General features: G+C 44.3%; 1 protein-coding gene across 1 annotated transcript in view; it reads left to right on the plus strand.

Moving 5' to 3' along the window:
• The first annotated feature begins 1599 nt into the window (after positions 1-1599).
• The window catches only part of STARD13 (StAR related lipid transfer domain containing 13), a 507124-nt gene continuing 487020 nt past the window's right edge, over positions 1600-21703 (plus strand). Inside the window, exon 1 of the mRNA XM_065403676.1 lies at positions 1600-1638. The gene's annotated coding sequence lies outside the window, so the exon portion shown is untranslated. The remainder of the gene's footprint in view (positions 1639-21703) is intronic.

Genomic DNA, 21703 nt, shown 5'->3' on the forward strand with positions numbered 1-21703 from the left:
ATACATTTACTAATAAATTACAATCACAATCTACTGTGAGGATAATACGATGTTCCTATATTGAATGTACAACTTTCTTGATTTAAAAGATTAGGCTTATTTAGGGGCAGTGTTCTCCTCAAGCCATGACCTTGACTTTTGGTTGCTAGGCATTCTGAGAGCCAGTCCATGACCTAGATCCTCTACATACAAGTAGGAATATCTGATCAAATAAAACCAACATAGTGGATCAGTAAAGATAACACTGAGGATGGATTAAGAATAAGGTGACTACTAAGGCTTGTAGGTCTTGTATTTTTGCTTGGATGATGTTAACATTGAGATGTGTTTAGTCTCTTTCCCTCTCAGCATGTAAATAAATTTACAGATGTAAACAATGTGCAGATACTTGTTCATCATACTAAAAGTTTTACAGCCTGATTTCATATGACTAATTTATTGTACTGTATTATTATTACACTTTAAATCTACATAAGCGTGTTCATATCTTTCCACTCCCTGGATATGTGGGAAGGCTTGGCAAGCAGCTAGTCTGAAACTTGCGAATGTCTGTCACTATATACATTTTTGCAAGTTATTTGGGAAACAGTTGATCTAAATATTGTCAGAGTAAACAGATGCAGAAACAAACATTACCCTTTACTAATGAACATAGAGTAAAGTTCTCTGTGGAGGGCATGGTCAGGGGCCTGGGGGAATTTAGCTTATGCTGTTGCAGGTAGGAAGAAAAGGGGGGAGATGAAGAACCTTCTTCTGGTGGAGGGAAAACCTAAAAGGGACAGAGCATGGTGGAGAGCTAACAGGGAAGGGAACAGAGGAGGAGAGCGAGAGCGAGCATACTGAGGGAGAAGAAACAAAGTAAGGCCCAAAACTCCAAGTCCATATGCACAGGAAGACCTCCATTTAGTTCAGCAGAGCTCCATGCAGAACAGGGGTCTGCCCCACTTGATTTTGCAGGATCAGGGCATAAAATTAAGGACAGAAAATATAAACAGGAAAAAAACCTCAAAAAATCTAAAGAAAAATACTGAAAAGGAAGATACAATGCAGCAGAAAGAAGGTGAAAAAGCTAAATCTTTAAAGATTTCATAAAAAATGTATGAAAAAGGACAGAAATGAAGCAAAGCCCCAGGAGCCATGGTGTGGCTTTACAAAAACGTACTTTATTGAAAGTAATTATAGTGATTTAGTTTATGAAAAGAAGCACTATTTTGCTTCCACCGTTAAAGACGGCATAACCCTTCAGCTTTCCCCTGTAGGCCTGTCTTGACATGAGTAATGAAACATGGGGGAGGCCTTATTTTTGTCACTCTCTGCTGTTGTATGGCTAGGATGATGAGCCGTGCACTATGGTTGCATGGGGCACCCATGGTGAAGTGCTTTGTGACACTAACACCAAGGTTAATTTGGCACCTCAGTCACAAAGAGCATATGCTGATTGTGACAGGCTCTCAGGGAGACAGCTTCCCACATGTGCTGCCCCGATCTTCCCATTGGTGTGTTCAGCAAGAAGGGGCTGGCCCCTTGCAAGTCATCTTGTGTGCCTCTGACAGATTATATTTTTAAGCAAGAAAACAAAACCAGGATGTCTTATGGGCTGCTTTATCTTTAAGGACAGCTTGGAGCTGCAACTGCAAGGTAAGAAGTCTCATGCCTGAACTTTAAAACTGGGAGTGTAAGTAGCATGTCAGCCTTTAAACACTTTGTTGTTTAATGTGCAACTTTACATGACGTGTATATGATAACTTGTCTGTATAATAACATTTCCCTGACAAACTACTGTGATTCTTCACCTGATAACAGTTCTTGCTTTGAAAAACTCCACAAAAGGTTAGCTGTGTTTGTTGTGATAATAAATGTGTAGTAGGAAGAAGGGGTTTCTTTCAGTGAATGTAACCAGTCTAGATTGAAATGGCTTCGATTATCTATGCCATTTGAAAATGGGTTTATGTGCTGAGGGGGGAATCCCATGGGAGTTGTCAGCAAATGTCAGACTGGTCTGTGTGTGTCTTTGTCATGAGTGTCATTTGGTGCTTGCTTGTGTGTGAAGAGGGATTAGTTTAAATCCTGCTGTCACAATTGTGTGGCACTGCATTCACTTAGATGAAAAATCTGTTGGTATCAGGTGTTGGCAAGATGGCCAATTAATAATGATTGTGGCAAATTAGCTTGAGAGATTATAGCTTATTATGATGCAGATTTACAGAAGTCTTTTTGTGACAAAATGATACAGAATGTTTACTAATGTGTGTGAGAATTATCCATGGCAGTTAAAAACAAATTACTGCCCCCCCCCCAAAAAAAATCCCTTTCTATTTATGTTTTTAAATAAATAGGAACTGTTAAATGTTTTTCCTCAGTAGAGCTTTTGGGACTGATCACCAGTTCTGCAGGATACAGGATCTGCAGGACTGGGCAAAAATTCTGAGTTCAAACTTGAGGAGTGTCAGTTTCCTACTAGAGAATAACCTGCACAGGGGGCAATTTAGTCCTAAAATGTTACTTTATACTTTCTCTTATGTAGTTAAAGCTAATATGGTGGATTTTTTTTTTTTTTTTTTTTTGGGTTTACTAGGTCCTTGATAAAAGCTGAAAGTTATATTATTAAACAACGTTGTTTTCAATCTTTCCTCAAGTAAGTTGCTTTTCCAACTTCACCCTTCCCTTCTGCCCCTTGACATGTGCATTACACCAGTTTAGACTCTCTTAGATTCCAGCGTATTTAGCAATCCAAAGTCAGAAGAGACACATAAATGGGAATAAGTAGCATCTTATTGAAAAGTGGGTGTGAGTCTAAGTGATTCTGAATCTAAGCCAGTGTAAGTTCCATGCTAAAATGGCTAGATAAAGGTGGGATTTATGCCTTAGAATCTACTTTAACTCATCTTTGACTTTGGCCCAAAGTGTTTCCCTCCCATTTATTCTCCACCTTCCGCTGACCACTACAGCATGAACATTTAAACTTTGGTCAAAAGGGGAAAAAATAGTGGTTTTCCATTAAGCTGAAGTTAAGGGAGGGCAACCTGCAGCAAGTAAGGGGGGGGCGTCACGCAGGGGAACTCCTCACCCTAGCTCATCTCTGCTCCGCCTCCTCCCCTGAGCACGCCGCCCCGCTCTGCTTCTCTCCCTCCAGGTTTGCGGCGCCAAACAGCTGATTGGTGCCGCAAGCCTGGGAGGTGGGAGAAGTGGAGCAGCGATGGCATGCTCGGGGAGGAGGTGGAGCAGAGGTGAGCTAGGGTGGGGAGCTGCCGCACGGCTCCCTGGGTGGGGGGGGAGCTGCCACGAGGGGGCGGCACCTCAGGGCGGAGGTGGGGTGGGGAGCTGCCGTGGGGGGTGTGCCTCAGGGTGGAGGGGGGGGTGGGGAGCTGCCGCAGGGCTCGGGGAGGGGGTGGAGCAGAGGTGAGCTGGGGTGGGGAGCTGCCATGGGGGAGGCGCCTCAGGGCGGAGGGTGGGAGGGAGCTGCCGCAGGAAGGTGCCTCAGGGCGGGGGAGGGGGGTGGGGAGCTGCTGCTGGGCTCGGGGAGGAGGTGGAGCAGAGGTGAGCTGGGGTGGGGAGCTGCCACACGGCTCCCCGGGCCGGGGGGGATGGGGAACTGTCACAGGGGGGGGCGCCTCAGGGCGGGGGGGTTGGGGAGCTGCCGCGGGGGGTGTGCCTCAGGGCGGGGGGGGGGAGCTGCCGCAGGGCTTGGGGAGGGGGTAGGGCGCAAGGTGGAAGTTTCGCCTAGGGCGCGAAACATCCTTGCACCGGCCCTGAGTGTAACTAGGATCAGAATCTGGTGTGTGTGCCAGGCTAGGGTATTTGGATGAGATAAACAAAGCAGTACTGCAATTATAAACATTACAAATAGAAGGGCTGCCAGTTAACTACAGGGTTGTCAGTTGTTTTTCTAGTTAGAGTTTCTTCCAAAAGAAAAGATTAAATTAAAGAGCATAGTTAAAATTCTGCACAAGATTGTGTTCTCTCAATTCTTTTCCTGGGAATTTCATTTATTGTTAACAGCACTCTGCAAAATCATATTTAATTATGGTTTTACACCATGTCCATCACCATGGTATGTGTACCTCACAAATTATAAAATGTGCACATGGTTATATTTCTTTCTCTCTTCCAGTTTGCAGGGACTGACTTTGGGAGGGTTTTTTTCTCTTTATTTTGTTGGTGATATTATTGTAAGAAAGCTAGAGAGTGAATTCTGGGTTTTTCTCTGTAAGTGCTGAGGTTCATGATTTCCTAGCGCCTTCTGGAAACAATTTCCAAATTCATGGGCCAATCACAAGGAAAGCTCTGTTATCTGCCCACAGAAGTCTCATTCTTGAAGATGATAATTGCGTTGTTTCAGTGGCCATCCACACTGCAAGATAATCATGTGAGATATTTGTGCTAGAAAATCCTAACATGATTATTTTGCAGCATGGATGGGATCTCCTAACTGTGACTTTGACTTCTCAGCTTTCTGTGCAGTATGATATCCCAAAGTGCATTGCTCCACAAATTTCAGGGACAGTCTATGTGCATATCTGGGCACGCAATCCATCCCGCAGGGATATGCTGACTATGTTTCAGGTGAGGGAGGGAAGTTTATTTTTTCTATTGCTGGTCATAGAAATCACCCCTGCATCCATTTCAGCTGAAAAGATTAATTAAAAAAAAATCTTAAGTATCTTTGGAGGTCTTGGGCCCTAAACCAAAGACAGCTCAGGTGGGCACTATTCTTCTCCCAATTCAGCTTCACCATTTCATGCAGTCCGGGGACCAGAAATGGAAAGACAGATGCTGTATCACATAAAGGGGAATATTACCAAGGGAATGAGGAAACCCAACTCGGAACCACCCCATTTCCTGAAGCCTCATAACTCATCGACACTGCAACCTGTCTAGACATAATGACACTCCTTCAGATAGCCTCTCAGGAAGGTAACTCTGCCAGGGAGTCTCCACCTGAGAAGTGAATGGCTAAAATGCAACAATCCATGTAGGATGGGTTAACATACATCAACATTCCACAGGGGTGCACCTGGTTAAAAGTATTACATTTAAGCCACGATGCTCTGGATTGGCCTGGAATCTCCCGGAATCGGCATCATTCTCCCGATGACTATTGAAAGCAATCCAGGAGATTTTAATAGGATATTTTAAGAAAATGACATTACGTCATGTTGGGGGGAAAAATCTCCTGGAATAGCTTCAGTCAGAGGTGGCAACCCTAGCCAGCTGGAGTCTCTAGGGTTATTATGGTACCCTCAGGCTTTACACGGAGGAGTGTGGCCTTGGGGGGAAGAGGAGGGGCAGAGGCAGGTGGGCCGTGGCGAAAAGTGGATGTGCCAGGCCCATCCACTTTCAAAAAGTGGGAGGGCATTGGCCTCCTGGCTTACCCTATTCCAGCATCAGTGCCACAGACTCCCCAAACCTGGGAGCCATCAACTGGGTCCAGCAAATTCACCATTTCCAAGAGGAGGCTAAAGAAGCCTACAAATGGTTTGCAGACTGTTGATGCCAAGAGTGTGCAGCATTTGCTGGGGGCTAGAAGGTCTGGCTCACTGCAAAACAGCTTAGGAAAAATCAGCCTTCCCAGAAGTTAAACCACCAGTTCCTTGGTCCCTTCCAAATATGCAAACAGGTCAGTCCAGTTGAGTTTAAGTTGCAACTTCCCCAGTCCCTCCACATACATCCAGTATTCCATGTGTCACTCCTCAAGCCCAACATAGAGAGTCCCTTACCAGATGGGTCTCAACCCCTCTACCAGTTGGGATTCAGGGACAAAAAGAATATATAGTGCATGCGATCCTTGACTCCTGTTTGTGGCAAGGTTGCTTCCAATACCTCACACTGGGAAGGTAACTGGGAATGATCCGGGGAGACTGCAACCCATGTTCACCCCCCTGAGCTAGTGAAAAAGTTTCACCAGCATCATCCTGATTAACTAGTCCCAGTGGCATAAGGATCTGAAGAAGCAGGTCTGGAACCTGGGGCTGGAGGTACTCTAGATCACTGACATGCCCTTGTCACCACCAAGGCAGATAGATAAAATGCCATCTCACCAATCCTGGAATGTCTTGCCCTACAGGCAGTCCTATCAGAGTACCCAAGGTCTGCAGCCACCTGATTGGCTTGCTCCTGCTGCATAAGCCAGGAAATGAGCTGGGTGGGCTGTCTGAGAAATCGAGCAGACTTACTATTGCAATCTGCATTTAGCCCTGTTCCTGCCTCACTTCTGCCTTTGCTCCTAGCTCCCACCTTGCTGCCCCTCTGGTTCCTGCCTTTATGCCTTGCTCCTGACCATCAGCTACCATTTCTGGCTCTAACCCCCCAACTCAGACCTCTGACTTCTACTTTGGCTTAACCCTTGGTTCTGGCATTTGGTAATTGATCACAGCTCTGATCCTCAGCTTTCATTTCCAATTCTGATGCTGGCTGTACCCCAGGCTCTGCTGTTTGGTAGCTGACTTTGGTTCTGATCCTCACTTCCATTCCCTGAGCTGGATGCCTGCTCTACCACTAGACTGATGCCTGCTCTGCCCATTAGGCCATACCACCTATGTCCCAGTTCCTAACACTCATTGTGTCAATGTATTGGGGAGTTATGTGACTGTTGGAGACAGTGAGAAGTAGAGTTGCCATCTGGCTGTTCTTTGTACTGCCTTGGCAGTTGCTGGTGAATATGTGCTAGAAGCCTTTTATTTTTTTCCATTGGACAGTTAAGCACAAGTGAGCTCCCTGCTCTGGAGAGCGATATGGAAGCCCAGTAACTGGTGTTCCCCCCTCTTCCACTTTCACAGGGGAGCCTCTTGAGTTCCAGATGGTCAGTCAGGCTACTGGGCAGCCTTGCTTGGAGAGTTGCATGTGTTTGCATCCACTGCCCCCAGCATCCCTCTCCCCTTAGTCTCCTGCATCCCTCAGACACCCAGCACCCATCAGCTCTCCTCATGTATTGATTACCCACAGCCCTTTACAGAGTTTTTGGCACCACCCATAACCTTGGGTCCTACACAGAGCCTCTTGTATACCCCTCAGCCACACTTAACTAATAATTAGCTATAGTCTGCACCAGGACCCATTTGGTTAGGAGCAGGCAGATAAGGGGTGAGCAGTGGCTGTTTTTTCTGCATCTCCAAGGTGGCAACCGAAATGAAGAGTTGGTTTTCAGTATGGTCATGATGATGAGACGATACCAGTGCACTTTGCAGGTATTTACTAGCTCTTTTGTTTAGAGGGCGTGTCAGTGTGGTTTACAGAAGAGCCTGGCAGAACCAGTATTAACACAGGAGGATGCTCCTGTGTGAAAGTGTCCCAGTCCACATTGTTAATTTAATAACAGAACCAGCTGCTGGGGAAAGTGGAAATCTGCTGATATCCCCACCCCCTCTCCAGCCAGGCCTGCTGCTACCTGTGTATCTGTGGTGTTATGTCAAGATCAAATTTTCCATCATTCCATCAAACAGACATTTCTAGAGTCCACTATTGCTCTTTGTTACCAACCAGCAGTTTGGACAGAAGCATTGTGCCATGCCCTGGACTACCACAAACCACTGACTCCTATTTCCAAAATAATGTTCAGGTATCACTAGTTTTGAAACACCAAAAACAGAATGAAAGTGAATCAATATATTGAGAAATGATGGGGTGTGCACCCCACACAAGGCACATCAGGTTAAATTAGGTTAATTAGTCTGTTAGACTGCACCTGAGGGTGAGCCAGGGCTTGAAAAGATGATTGATGGTGGAACCCAGCTGAGAGGGCACAGGTGAGGCTGGTATAAAGCCTGGAAGTTAGCAGGGGGAAGTAGTCTGCAGACACTCCATGGGAGAAGGAAGGAGTGTTGGGGGGGTGGCTATGGAGTTAAGTAGTGTGCACTTATTCCATAGGAGGAGGGAGTTTAAGCTGGTAAACTGAGAGAAGGGGGAGCTAGAAGCTGTAGGAAAGCGTCTAGGGAAATAGCAACAGAGTCTGGGAGAAAACAGACCACAGTTGCTAGACATAGGGTCTCTGGACTGGAATTTGGAGTACAGGATGGGCCCAGGTTCCCCTACCAGCCATGGGGGAAGTGGCACAGTCTGGGCAGTGAATGGGAAGACTGCCTGACACAGTTTGTATGGAGAGACTTTGATACTGCAGCAGGGGAGGACTATAGTGACTTGGCTGGAGGGCCAAGTCATGAAGGGAGGAACTCTGAGGTGTAGAGAGAGAATGTGGCAGGGTGTGTGAACAAGCAGTAGAATGGGGTGCTGGACCTGGAAAAAGCTAATCCTCAGGGTGGCCAGAAGGAGGTGCTGTCTCATGTCACTGGTCTGTTCACTGAGAGAATTGGACTGCTGGTATTGGGATGTCATCATTATAGCCAGTTAGTGCTATTCAAAGCCCTAGTCTCAGTTAGGCCCAGCAGCTGAAGTAAGTTTTCATGTGCGTCTCTTGCCAATAACCGCAGATCACTTGAAAATTGTCTGAACCAGGTTAAATGATAATGTTCCAGTCCCACCTATCCCAATGTACTTAACATTTCAGGCCAATTTATTTATCTGTTATCTTGGTGGAACTCTTAGTCAAAATACTGCAAGAATGTATAATGTTTTGGTGCTGATCAACTTTTTCATCTGCCTGCCTGTCTGTAGATTTACTCCTGGATACTTATCTGTGTGCCTCACATACAGCTAACTGGGTAGGCCTTCTGCTCGCCCTGCATCACGGCATGGTCACGGCATGCATGTGACCAATGCTCCCTAATTACAAAATAACCACACAGATAACTGAAATGAGTGCCTACATGTTTGTTTATAATATGTGTGTATGTCATTATGCTGGTATCTGAATTATGTGATTGGAGTGAACTAATAGTTTTCAGGTGTTACCTTGAAATAAACTGTTAGAATAGGGTTTTCAACATAATCTGAAACTTAAATATGTCTGTCATAAATGGTGTCCTGAAACAATAGCAATATGAGTCTCGGATTGCAACAAACTTATGTTTTTTTTTTGTTTTTAAAGTATGTGGCTTGGCTTGACTTGCTGAGACAGCACAGTCTGTGAGCAGAAAAAACAAGGATGAGGGGGATGTGCCAGGCACTAACCTAGTGGATGGTGTTGGTAAAGTGTAAGAATCACAAGATGCATGTACAGAGCCCTCCTTGCAGACAGATGCAAGGAAGAGAGGCATGCTGCTCTCTGAAGCTGTTGGCAGTCTGTGCAAGGGCAGGAGAAGAAGTTCTTGTGAACCATTTGCAGGAGGTAGTGGATGACAACAAAAAGATGCTCATGTGGCTCAACTGTTGAAGATCAAGGGAGTTAAGGAGAGAAGCAAAAGAGCAGCACGGAGGGGAGGAACAGAGCCATATCAAGGCATTTTAGCACCCAGAGCAAGCAAGCAAATTTGTGTCCCCATAGATGCAATGCCTCTTCACGGCTGGGTGCTCCCTAAGCAGGGCGGGCGGCACAGCTCTGAGCTGCGTCCCCGGCACGCTCTTGACTCTCCCTCAAAAGAGCCTGGCACTGGTTGGTGATGACCCCTGGAGCCAGCCCCTGCCCATTGAGCCTGGCTGCCAGCAGCAGAACCGGGAGTGCCAGGTTAGTGGCAAGTGAGCACCTCAGGGAGCATCTTATGGCACCTGGGCTCTGTGGGCAGGGGCCAGCTCCAGGGGGCATTGCCAGCTGGTGCTAGGCTTCGTCAGAGGAGAGGCAGGAGCACATCAGGGCACAGCTCCGAGCTTTGCCCCATGTCCTCCTGGCAGAGCAAAGGTGGCCCGGCTCCGGGAGCAGGGCAGGGAGGGCTGCTGGGCAGCCAGCCAGCACTCCAACTCCCACAGCATGGAGAGCCAGGGGCTCAAGTGGGCCGGGCAGCTCCCACCAGCTTCTGATCCACTAGCTCCTGGAAGGAAGTGACAGTTTTCAGACTGTGGGGCATGCCTGCCCCCACAACTTGAAAACCTCTGCTAAATGGAAGGCTGAAATTGGGGGGAGGGGAAATGACCACATGTGTCCTCCCCAAACACCCCATTTTTCTGTCCTGCAGCTTTGTGCCCTGGGTAGTTGCCCTGCTTGCCCTGGCATGGTTACGGCCCTGGGGAGGAGAGAGAAACAGAAAAGGGGAAAGAAAGATGGAGAAGCAGAATGGCCCTGGAAAAAGGAGCCAGTCCCATGTGTTTGCTACCAAACTGGAGACGTCAAACAACGCTCTCAATCACCGCCATAGTGAGGCACTCAGTTCCTCTCCCCTACCAACACTACAGCAGAGTACTCCAGGACAATACCTTCTAATGCTTTGCTCACATGTCAAACCTGCCCTCTCAAGCACCAGTCTACAAAGTGCTACAGTAGAGTACAGTGACAGTACGTACACACACTTGCATACCTGTGATAGATGACATCTCTAATTAGTGAGCTCTGATTTTGCTAATGGACTTACCTGATTGTGTGTGGGCCTTTTGGGTGTTTTCTTGTGATCTGTTAACATTTAACATAATTTTTTAAAGACTTTGCTCCATCTTTATCAGCACCTATTGCACAGCCTAAGTTCTATAACTGCATATAGGTTGTCATGGGATGATGAGGTAAAGTCCAGATGGTTTATTTCCAGTTATGGGACAGATTTACTTTAATTCATCAAAGGGAATCTAGAAAACATTTCATGCATTGTCTGTAGTGATCTGAGCTGAAACTATTTTAATTCAAATAAATAGAAATGTATGAATTTATTGAACATAAATAAAAAACAGTCCTCCGTACCCCCCTCATCTCTTGATCGCTGTTAACAAACTAATGGCATCCCTTATACTGACTTGCTTGCTTAGAACCAGCAACTATTCAGTTTCCACCCCCTAGAGAAAGTTTCAGGCATGCCAGGATATGTTGTAGCGATTTCCATCCTGTTGGCAGAGGTTGTGGAGCGCACAGCTTTGAGTGATGGGATTTTTATTGAGGTTATTGTCACTTCAGTTAACCAGCTCCCTTCTAGTGTCACACCAAACTCCTCTCCTCCCCCTTCAATGTGCATGTGCACACATACTTGTCTAGAAGAAGCTTTAACATTTAACACTTCAGTATCTTCAGAGTCATACAAACATTTGCCTGTTAATATAGCAATATATTGTATTTCCAAGACTTTAATTTTTTTAGGATTTAAAATGAATGGTTTCTTAGATATTGGATGTTGTATTTAAAATTAGGAGAAAAGCACTGTTGTAGTGGTTAATGCACAGGACTAGTCAGATGATCTGGGTTCTTTTCCTGGCTTTCCTACAGCTTTCTTGTTACTGTGTGGGCAAACCAGTAACTTCTGTGCCTCAGTATCCCCATTTCTAAGATAGGAAACACATCTGTCACACAGGGGTGTTGTGGATATTAATTCATTCATGTTTCTAAAGAGCTTTGAGTCTTTCAGGTAAGGCACTATAAAAGTGTGTGTGTATGACAACTGTTTGAAAAATGTTGAGTGTTTCACAATGGGGAACAGGAGAGAATTTCCCCCTGAGTTGGACAGCCAGTGTGAAAATTCCAGAATTTTAAAATGTAAAGTTCTTCATAATTCTTCCCCTAACATTTCAGTGATCAAAATGTTTTATTAGAAATCTGAAATGTCTCTGTGTAGCAAACAGAACATGCACAAAGAAGATTGACATTATGTAGAATAGAGTGAAAAAAGTATTGAGAGACAGGTTTCACCCAGGATACAGTCCAGCTTATCTTTTAGTTTTAGTTAAAGCCCCAGATCCAGGAGACATGCAATTTTGAGACTTTTTTTTTTTTTTAGGTAAGATTCTAACCTTTATGGCTGTGGAGAAACGCTTGAAAATGTGACTTGAATGCACCCTAAAAACTCAGATAACAGAAGGCAAATATAAATAACACCAAAGGTGGACCTGTAACAATATATAATTGAGGTAGCCTCTTCCATCCTTAAGCACTTTACGAACTATACATAGGCCACCACTTGTCCACCTATGAAAGGCAACTATTTCTGCAGTGAACTCTGCACAGCGATTTTTTTTTTTTTTTTTTTTTGGATTAGGAGTTACTTTCTTTCTACCTAAGGTAGCCTTCTACATTATTCAGTTGAAACTGTAAATAACAGTGTTAGTTTGGACAGGAGTTAGCATCTCATGTTTCACAAAGTGCCTTGGAATCTTTAGTGTCCACATGTGATCAGGACCCTAGGATTATTTTACTCTAAAAATGGCATCACTGTCAAATGAACACCATATTGGGCTGTTCTTGTTGTTTTATCATCTATATTGTGGTAACACCTAGAGGTCTCAACCAGCTTAGGCCCCTGTTGTCCTACTTACAGTACAAACATATAGTAAATGAGGAGACCCTGCCCTAAAGAACTTAATCTCAAAGACCAAACATAACAGGTGGATGAAACAAACCTGCAGGCAAGGGGGGTGGGGAGGGAGGATGGGATAACAGGACATTTTAGCATAGACTGTCTATGAATTGTTCACATGACTAATCTTGCCCACATGATCAGGTTCCAACTGATTGCCATATTTGGGATCAAGGAGGAATTTTCTCCGGGTGAGGTTGGATCCTGAGGTTTTTTGCCTTCCTCTGCAGCATGGGTAGCTTGCAGTTTAAACTAGTGTAAATGGTGGAATCTAACTTGAAGCGTATAAATGATTTGAGGACATCAGTAACTCATCCAGAGGTTAGGGGTCTATTACAGGAGTGGGTGGGTCAGATTTTGTGGCCTGCAATGTGCAGGAAGTCAGACTAGATGATCATGATGGTCCCTTATGACCTTAAATCTGAGTCTATTTACATCTTGTTGGTTTAGTGTTAGTTCCAAGGGAAGCATGCCTCTTACAGAATCACCAATACAATTTCCTGCAGCACCTGTTTAATGGAAATCTCCCATCAATATCCTGCCTTTGTCCCACTAGTAAGTCCTGACAAGGTCATAGCACAAAATGGAAAGTCATGAAGTGGTGCATGTAGCTCAAGAAGAGTTTATACTCTGTAGTTGGGTCCACTTGTTTTTATTCTCAAGTTGTCTTCCATTAGCTTTTTTGAAAATTCCTAAACTACCTCATGCTTGTGAGAAGCATCCTCTTTGGGAGGTGAGATGCTGTTATGCCTTACAAATGTAAATTAACTAATCTTCCAGGAGTAATTGATAGAAAAGTAATTTCCTTTATCATGACAAATAGTTTTTCAGTATAAGAGTAATGACTTCAATTAAAAAAACTATAAATTGTGTATTTGGGAGCTCCCAGGTCTGACTATTATTCACTGTGAAATATAAATTACACTTTTCTGCATCTAGGTGATTATAAATAACACTGCAGCTAGGACAACATTCCTTTTCTTCACCTGTTTGTTGTAATTGACAACAGGAACAAAAGATCGAGGGTTGTTTATTTTTTAATAAGCTAACATGGTGTTGCTTAGTGCACTAAATCAAGGTCAAAATGTTCTTCGTATTCTCAGACTTCACTAGATATGGGCATGAACCAAACCTAGACAACCTCAAAAGTGATGATAGTTCAAAATCCCAGAATCCATATTTCACAAGTTGAACCTATTTCTGTAATAGGCCAAGGTGTTCAAAATCCTGATCTGGATCCAACTTTTTTGCTCAGGCCCATCTCTGAACCTAACACCAGTATTGTATTTAGGGAATGAGAGGGGAAAAATAGGTTAGTTATTCTAAATATGTATTCAGTTGTCACCCATAATGTATGCACGCCCACACACAAAAACAGTCTTTGCTTTGAAGAGTTCAGGCTCAGAAACCAACCACCATGCCATGGGTAGGACAGAGGAATGCAATCAAAAGGCACACATTTATATACATTCATTAAAAATATCCCTGATTCCTCCAAAGTTGAACAATAATGGCTAGATTGACTTCTTGTTACGGTAGAAGTGGGCGCTGAGAGAGTAAGGAGAGGAGAGCATGAAGGTGCTTGTGGGAGAAGCAGACAAACCGAGAGGTTGGCATCAGGAAATGCAGAGGAGATGTGGGCAGTGTAAAAAAGATGTTCGGGTAGTTTGTTAACTCAATTGAGCAAATGTGGTACTTTAAATTGTAAAGATCATTCTAAATAGAGGCAAACTAGCTTCAGTGCAAATATAAGCTCTGCTATGTGTGATTTCTGGTAATGAGACACTTTCCCAGCGTAAACGTTTTCACTGCAGTCTGTGAACTAGGGGATCTCATAATGCAAGGGGGATATAAATGAGAACTGTTTTCCTAATGATCCTCATGGGGAGGGGAAAAGGTCATGGATCTAAAGAGCAGCAGGAAAATTACTGATTGAATTAGCAACAAAATAGAAAGCTGTGTTTTGTGCATGCTGTGTTACTTTATAAGATCCCTGCTTTTGTCCCTAATTTTGATCCTTTGCCTTGCTTTAGACCAGTGATACTCAGACCTCAGTGGTTCAGGAGCCAAATTAGCAATTTGCATTATCCAAAAGAGCCACAGTAGTGTGAATTCATTGTTTCATTTAGTTGTATATTATTCTCACAGCAAAATGACTCACCAAGTATTTAATCAACTGCAATTGGTTATAACCAACAGTAAAAGCATCCTGATTGGTTAATAATTAAATCAGTGTTTTAATATCAGGTGCTGCGAAGAGCCACGGGAGACCCATTAAAGAGCCACTTGCGGCTCATGAGCCTCAGTCTGAGTATCACTGCTTTAGACCTATTTCTACTGCACTGCAGCTTTAGATAAGGTGATTTGTAGCAGTGTCCATGAACTAGAACGAGTAACAGAAACATCCTGATTCCATATATTCTCAGACACCCAGGAAGCAACAGATGGTGATTAGGAATTTCATGGAAGAAATAGGCAACAGAGGGTCCTGTGGCACCTTTAAGACTAACAGAAGTATTGGGAGCATAAGCTTTCGTGGGTAAGAACCTCACTTCTTCAGATGCAAGTAATGGAAATCTCCAGAGGCAGGTATAAATCAGTGTGGAGATAACGAGGTTAGTTCAATCAGGGAGGGTGAGGTGCTCTGCTAGCAGTAGAGGTGTGAACACCAAGGGAGGAGAAACTGCTTCTGTAGTTGGATAGCCATTCACAGTCTTTGTTCAATCCTGATCTGATGGTGTCAAATTTGCAAATGAACTGGAGCTCAGCAGTTTCTCTTTGGAGTCTGGTCCTGAAGTTTTTTTGCTGTAAGATGGCTACCTTAACATCTGCTATTGTGTGGCCAGGGAGGTTAAAGTCACTTTAACCTCCCTGGCCACACAATAGCAGATGTTAAGGTAGCCATCTTACAGCAAAAAAACTTCAGGACCAGACTCCAAAGAGAAACTGCTGAGCTCCAGTTCATTTGCAAATTTGACACCATCAGATCAGGATTGAACAAAGACTGTGAATGGCTATCCAACTACAGAAGCAGTTTCTCCTCCCTTGGTGTTCACACCTCTACTGCTAGCAGAGCACCTCACCCTCCCTGATTGAACTAACCTCGTTATCTCCACACTGATTTATACCTGCCTCTGGAGATTTCCATTACTTGCATCTGAAGAAGTGAGGTTCTTACCCACGAAAGCTTATGCTCCCAATACTTCTGTTAGTCTTAAAGGTGCCACAGGACCCTCTGTTGCTTTTTACAGATTCAGACTAACACGGCTACCCCTCTGATGGAAGAAATAGTCTCAGATGACCATTAACTTGAACAAAAGGGATATTTAGTCCAATACAAAGTTAATGGGAACTTAAGGTAAAGACTTAAAGCCAAAAAAATCAGGCAAATTTGGAAATCTCTTTTGAAGGTGGCCAAAATATTTTCTCTGAGACCAAGCATGCCGAATTTGAGCTCAGAAGAAGTATTTTGGGTCAAGTTAAAGCCTTTGTGGTAGGAGTATCAGTGCTGCCTTAGTCATTTCTTTTCAATCATTGCTGTTATACTTTTCATCCACCCACCTGCCATCCTTACAAAGAGCTCAGACTTTATTAGCTGTTTAATCATTTGAAATCCCCTATTACCAAATGCATTATGAGACCGATGTGTGTCAGAGCATTCAGCTGTTTCTTTGTGTATTTAATAACCTGTCATATTTTAGTCCCTGTAGAAATTACTAGTCAAATGTTTTTCTCCTCTTAATTAATGTGGCCAAACTAAACATTTCTTTGAAATTAACATCATTGATCCTTTGTCTACACCTGAGATCTAGTCTACAGCCTCAAAGTCTACAGCTCAGAGACAAAGCAGTTTGTGTTCATCCAAAATAAAAGTTGTACTTTTAAGGTTACAAGGAATTCCAGTAAAACCCACTTCCCCTCTGTTGATCTGAAGGTGGTTCATCCCTGTCTGAGACGTTGCCTTGCTATGCTTGAATAGATCTCATGTGCAATAAAATTAACAAATGATTCAGAGATTTAAAAAAAAAAAAAAAAAAGGTAGTGCGCCTATTAAACTCTGAAAGACCTATATAGGCCTCTAATTTACAATACTGCATGCTGCTTTCTTTTCCCTCTCTCTTTTCTATATGCAATTAATGACTACAGGCTTGATTTATTGCCTGGAATCTTCTGGGGGAACAGGAAATTCAGAGGCCCACTTTGCTTTAAGTGTGCTCTTGGGCTGACAGCTGTAAAATAACTGGCCTGCTGCTGAGCCAGCTTCAGGGGCTCCCATAGCTCTAAAGGCCAAGGATACTTTCTCCTGGATCCAGGCTGTGCAATTCAGCTGGAAAACTAAATTGTAATAGAGCAACAGAAATATCTAAATTTGGAGGGGAAGGATAAGCTTAATGCTTGTCTTAATTTAAAGCACAATCCTATAGAAATGAGAAATCTTGAGACATTCAATCCATCTCTCTACCAATGCAGGATATTTCCTGTGACTCTAATCACCCCTATATTTGCACTCTACTGCAATGGTGTTTGTATAAAATATTAGTTTCATTTGATATCTCACAAGGCATAACATGCTGGTTATTAATATAATTGTACAATGCAGGTGTTAATGTTATATGTGAAGTTTATGAATTCCCTCTGTCATGTTTCTAGGACATGTTTAAGACAAGACAGCCTAGGCAAAGGTGATAAACAGGTCTGTCTTAGACCAAGCAATGTGGGTTTACCTCAACTTGTATATTAGCTCTAAAGAAAGCTATCAAGCTAAACAAGTGGAGATTATCCTGATTCTGAACTCAAGAGATGGAGAATTAACATGGTCCATGCACCCCAGAGAGATACTGGAGCCTGAATCCCCCTTTGGGGACATAAGGCACATGGAGACTCTATCCTTGTCCTTCACCTCAGGAGATGAAGAAACCAAACAATTTGATCTCAGTGATGGGTCCTGGCCAGTAGAAAGTTGGAAAGGTGACCGGGGGTAAAAGAAATCATCTTGAACAAAGACTTTATCTTGCTAGATTAAGTTTTAGACTTCAGATGCATGTTTTCACTCTTATTTGCTTGTAACCATCTCTACCTTTATCTCTTCTACTTGGTATCACTTAATCCCCACTCTTTTAATTAACCTGTTTTACTTGTACTGTAAACCAATTCAATGCTGTGTTTGAAGGGAAAGGTGTATTTACCCCAGTTAAATTGATAAACTGTGATGTATTGACTCTTTAACAGAGCAGCAAACTTAATGTGTTCTGTGAATGCACAGTGGTAAGGGCTGTGCATTGCAGAGAGACATCTCTGAAGAGCTTGGGAGCTGAAGCTCACTGTTACATACTAGGTGAGGTTTGGACTGGGAGAACCTTGAGTAGTTTGCTGGTGAGGAAAACAGACTGGTGTGGGAGGGAGCTGACAGTCTAATCACCAGCAAAACTCATGAGAGGTGGAGCAATAGCTGTGGGTATCCCCAGCAGCATGTTACAGTTCTGTCACAAGTTCAACCTGAATTATATAACCCAATTGTTGAGCTTAGGTTAAATTAACCCAGAATTCAGTTATTCAAAGGGGAGGAGTGTTAAGGAAGCTGTTAAACTCAGCAGATTGGAAAAGAATAGTCAGTGTAGTTCCCACATGTTGGGACTCCGGGGTCAGTAGGCCTGATTCATGGTCAATTAGGGAAGATTCTCCTGGTTGGAGGTGGGGAAAGGGAACAATATTTTTATGTTTAAACTGTTCATGAGGGAACAGGGTGGGGTTCTGCAGCTGGGAAGGTGGAGGGCAAATGGAGGACTGTCTTTTAATTGGTTCATTAGTAATGTTTGCAGCCCTCCTGGAGGCCACTGTAATGAAAACAAATAATCAGATTGGGAACTTTTGATGTAGCAGCACGAACTGTGGGGCACACACCCCCTTGGGAGCATGATGAGGTTATCAGGAGTGTGCAAGGACCTGAAGGGGGCCATGTTTTGTCCAGCAGGGGAAGTGGACGGAGTTCTGTGCAGGCAGTCTTGGCTGCCAGGACCAGGGCCCCTAGCTGTCTTGCTCCCCCGCACCGTTGCAGCAGTTATCTTCCTAGGCTGGCAAGGCCAGTGAGGACTCTGCAAGTGGGGACACAAAGACTGCACCCTGGGAGGATTGATCGCTTTACCCCCTCTCCCAACAGACAGGGCCGTGCTGGAGTTCTGGCCTGACCCCAGCCCTTTATTGTGGCCTCATTTGTTTTCCCTGTGCAGGGTGGGGAGTGAGATGAGCAGGGAGCCAATTCCCAGTAGCTAAGACCACACCACTGCTGCAAGGAGCAGAAGGCTTCCTCACCTGCCACATGGTTGTCTGTTACAGCTTTCCCCCTATTCCATTTTGTTTCTTACAGCTGTCCCCTTACTCCATTTTGTTTTTGTTCTCCTCCTGTGGCCGCCCCTCCCTGGCTGTTAAGTTGTTTACCAGGGCCACTGCCCTTCTCAAAGGGAGGGCCCCTTAAGTTGTTTACCAAGAGCCATTGCCCTTCTCAAAGGGATGGCCACTTGTGCTACGTGCTAAGTGGGATTACTGCCCTGTTCAAAGGGTTGGTCCTGTTATCATCTTGTTAAACCTGGGCTCGGTGTAGGGTAGGCAATGTCCAGAGCTGCAAGACCTAATGTGTTTTTAAGATCCTGGGCATGAGTCATAGGCCTCATGTGCTTTTGAGTCCTGAGGTGGGAACTCACGCCTATGGTCCAGGACTCTGCCCAGGCATGTCTCTATGCTCACCTGCAGTTTTTCCCTGTATCTCCTCCCCTGTGACAGAAGGAGCCTATCAGGATTACTGGTGGGGAAACTGCCTGAGATTGCCTTTAAGAACAGGCATTTTTGAAACAAACATCAGAAAGGTTCCTGCATTGCTACCTGGTCTGATCAGCCAGGAGTTCTGGGGGGTCCTTTCTCCGCTCTCGTTTTATTTTTGAGCGTACCCCCGTTTTTAACCCCCCCCCACGAAGAACGAATTGCTGCCTGAGAGACCTCCTGATTATCAAGACCGTACCGAGCCCTCCTTGCTTCTTCTGATGTTGTTGCTGCTTCTGCCTTTGCTGCTGCCTTGGGGACTGGTAAGAATCCCTCTGTGAAACTTTCTATACTTTTATTACTTTAGCTGCTGGCTCTGTTTCCCCAGCACACAGACTCAAGCTAAACCTTGGTCTCTGTCTCAAAACCTCTCTTAAACTCCTTGGTCTGTATCTGTAATCTGTTTCTTGCTTTGCAGCGCCTTTGCTGCTAGAAATAAGCCTGTGCCTTCCTGGACTGTATCCTGGGCTGCCAGCTTGCAGCCACCACTAGTTAAATCCCCCTCCCCCCTTGGAGCTGTATCCTGGGCACACACCACTCTGCCCTCTGGAACTACCCCTAGTATAAGGTGCACCCATTAGGTTAGATTTTGTCCTTTAGTCTAGATAAGTTGTAATTTCATTTTGCATAGCTGTAGTTAAGTTAGGTTTAGAAAATTGCTTGCATTGTACCCTGTAAGTTAGGCTTAAAGAACTGTTGCATTGTGTTTTGTTACTTGCTAATTTGTGTAGTTTTGGTTAAGTTAAATCATAGATAAGATTTTGCTGTGTTTTGTATAATTGTCTCTCTGCTGTTTAAACTTGCAGCCTGTCTGCTCTCTGTGTCTCCCTGAGTTTAAATCTCCCTCTGCCTTTGGCCTCTGCTCCACCACGTGCTCCTCTTCCCCCATCCCCCAACCTCACTTCTCTACCACTTTCTTTCTCTCTCTCTCTCTTTCTCTCTGCTGTTTAAACTTGCAGCCAGTCTGCTCTCTGTGTCTCCCTGAGTTTAAATCTCCCTCTGCCTTTGGCCTCTGCTCCTCTTCCCCCATCCTCACTTCTCTACCACTTTCTTTCTCTCTCTCTCTCTTTCTCTCTGCTGTTTAAACTTGCAGCCCGTCTGCTCTGTCTCTTTCTAGCATAAAACCCCATTGGTCACCCCTTTTTCTCTCTAATACACCTCACATTTTACATTTACACCACTGTGACACATTTTTTACCTAAAGTTGTTGGTTATTTAACACATTTTACCCATACTGTTAGTTGGTTATATGCTGCTGTGACACACTCTTTACATAGAAATTGTTAGCTACCTGTTACATTTATACTTCAGTGTTAATTGGTTACCAACTGTATTGTACCCCACTATTGAAATCCCCTATCCCATTTACTAAAAGAAACCCCTCCCCAATTGTCTACTTTAACAAACCCCATACCCCTCACTATTGAATTTTCCCTGTTTTTGCATTTTCTTAATAAAGAAATTAATTGGCACCCCACCTGTGTGGTAATTGCTCCCCAAGATCCCATATACCTGCTGGCAGGGACAATGGTGAGTACACCTCAGCCCCCATGGGTACTCGGGGGAGCACCTGGAACATATATCTCCGAAGTGGGACTCTTCCGCTCTTCCCCCCTCCCCCCAAAAAAGCTTAAAACCTCTGCCTTAGATCCATGCTTGGAGGGAATCCTTCAGAACTGCCCCAGGTTGCATGGTGATGGTGGTGAGCATCAGTCCTCTACCTTCTCCTGGTCCTGCCAAGACCTCTGTGTGGGTCCAGGAATTGGTATGTGAAGCCAGGGTGAGGGACAGTCCCTGGCTGTGTGGGACATCTGCTTAAGAGTTAGTACAGACTACCCATGAGTCACACGAAATAATTTCTCTCTATAGTCAGTGTTTCCAACCATATTAATTATTATTCACATTATGATAGTACCTAGAAAGCAAGTTTCTAGTCTTCAAGGCTGCAGAGATGTGTGTTTTTTTTTTTTTTTTAAATGTGACCTAAGTGCATCCTGAAAGTTCAGAAGGCAGATATAATGACCAAATGGATTATTTGGCTTAAAAATTGCATGTGTGGGGGTGGAGGGTGAGTGGTGGTGGTTTTGTTTCTTTTTAAATCTCATGACTTCTGGGGTCCTGACTCCTGATTTTTGAGCACTTGCAGTTGGCAGTGCTGCTGGCAGGTGTATGAAACAGACAAACAGGGTGGCGGTGGGTTAGGAGGATGTGGAAACAATAAAATTAACCCAGTTGAGCAGAAAAGTAGAAGTCACTGATCCCACTCACATAACCAATGCCAGATGAATGTGAATTGTAGACACCTTGATGAAGGTAGATTTTTAAGAAGGGATTTAAGAGAATAATGGGTATTTCCCCCCCCATACACAGGATGACTGAGAGAAGCAGATAAATTATTGATTGATGTCTTCAATGGCAGAATGAAGGTGGGAGTAGATGGCTCAATAAACTAGAAGATTTGATATGTGGGTTAAATGGTGAAGGGGCATAATGGCAAAGACAAGGAGCTTGTGTGTGGTTGGGTCAGGGGAGCTTGTGGAAGGCTGCAGCATGGGGCCAAGTGATCAAAGCACTGA

Source organism: Emys orbicularis, chromosome 1, assembly GCF_028017835.1.
Source record: "Emys orbicularis isolate rEmyOrb1 chromosome 1, rEmyOrb1.hap1, whole genome shotgun sequence".
NCBI lineage: Eukaryota > Metazoa > Chordata > Testudines > Emydidae > Emys > Emys orbicularis.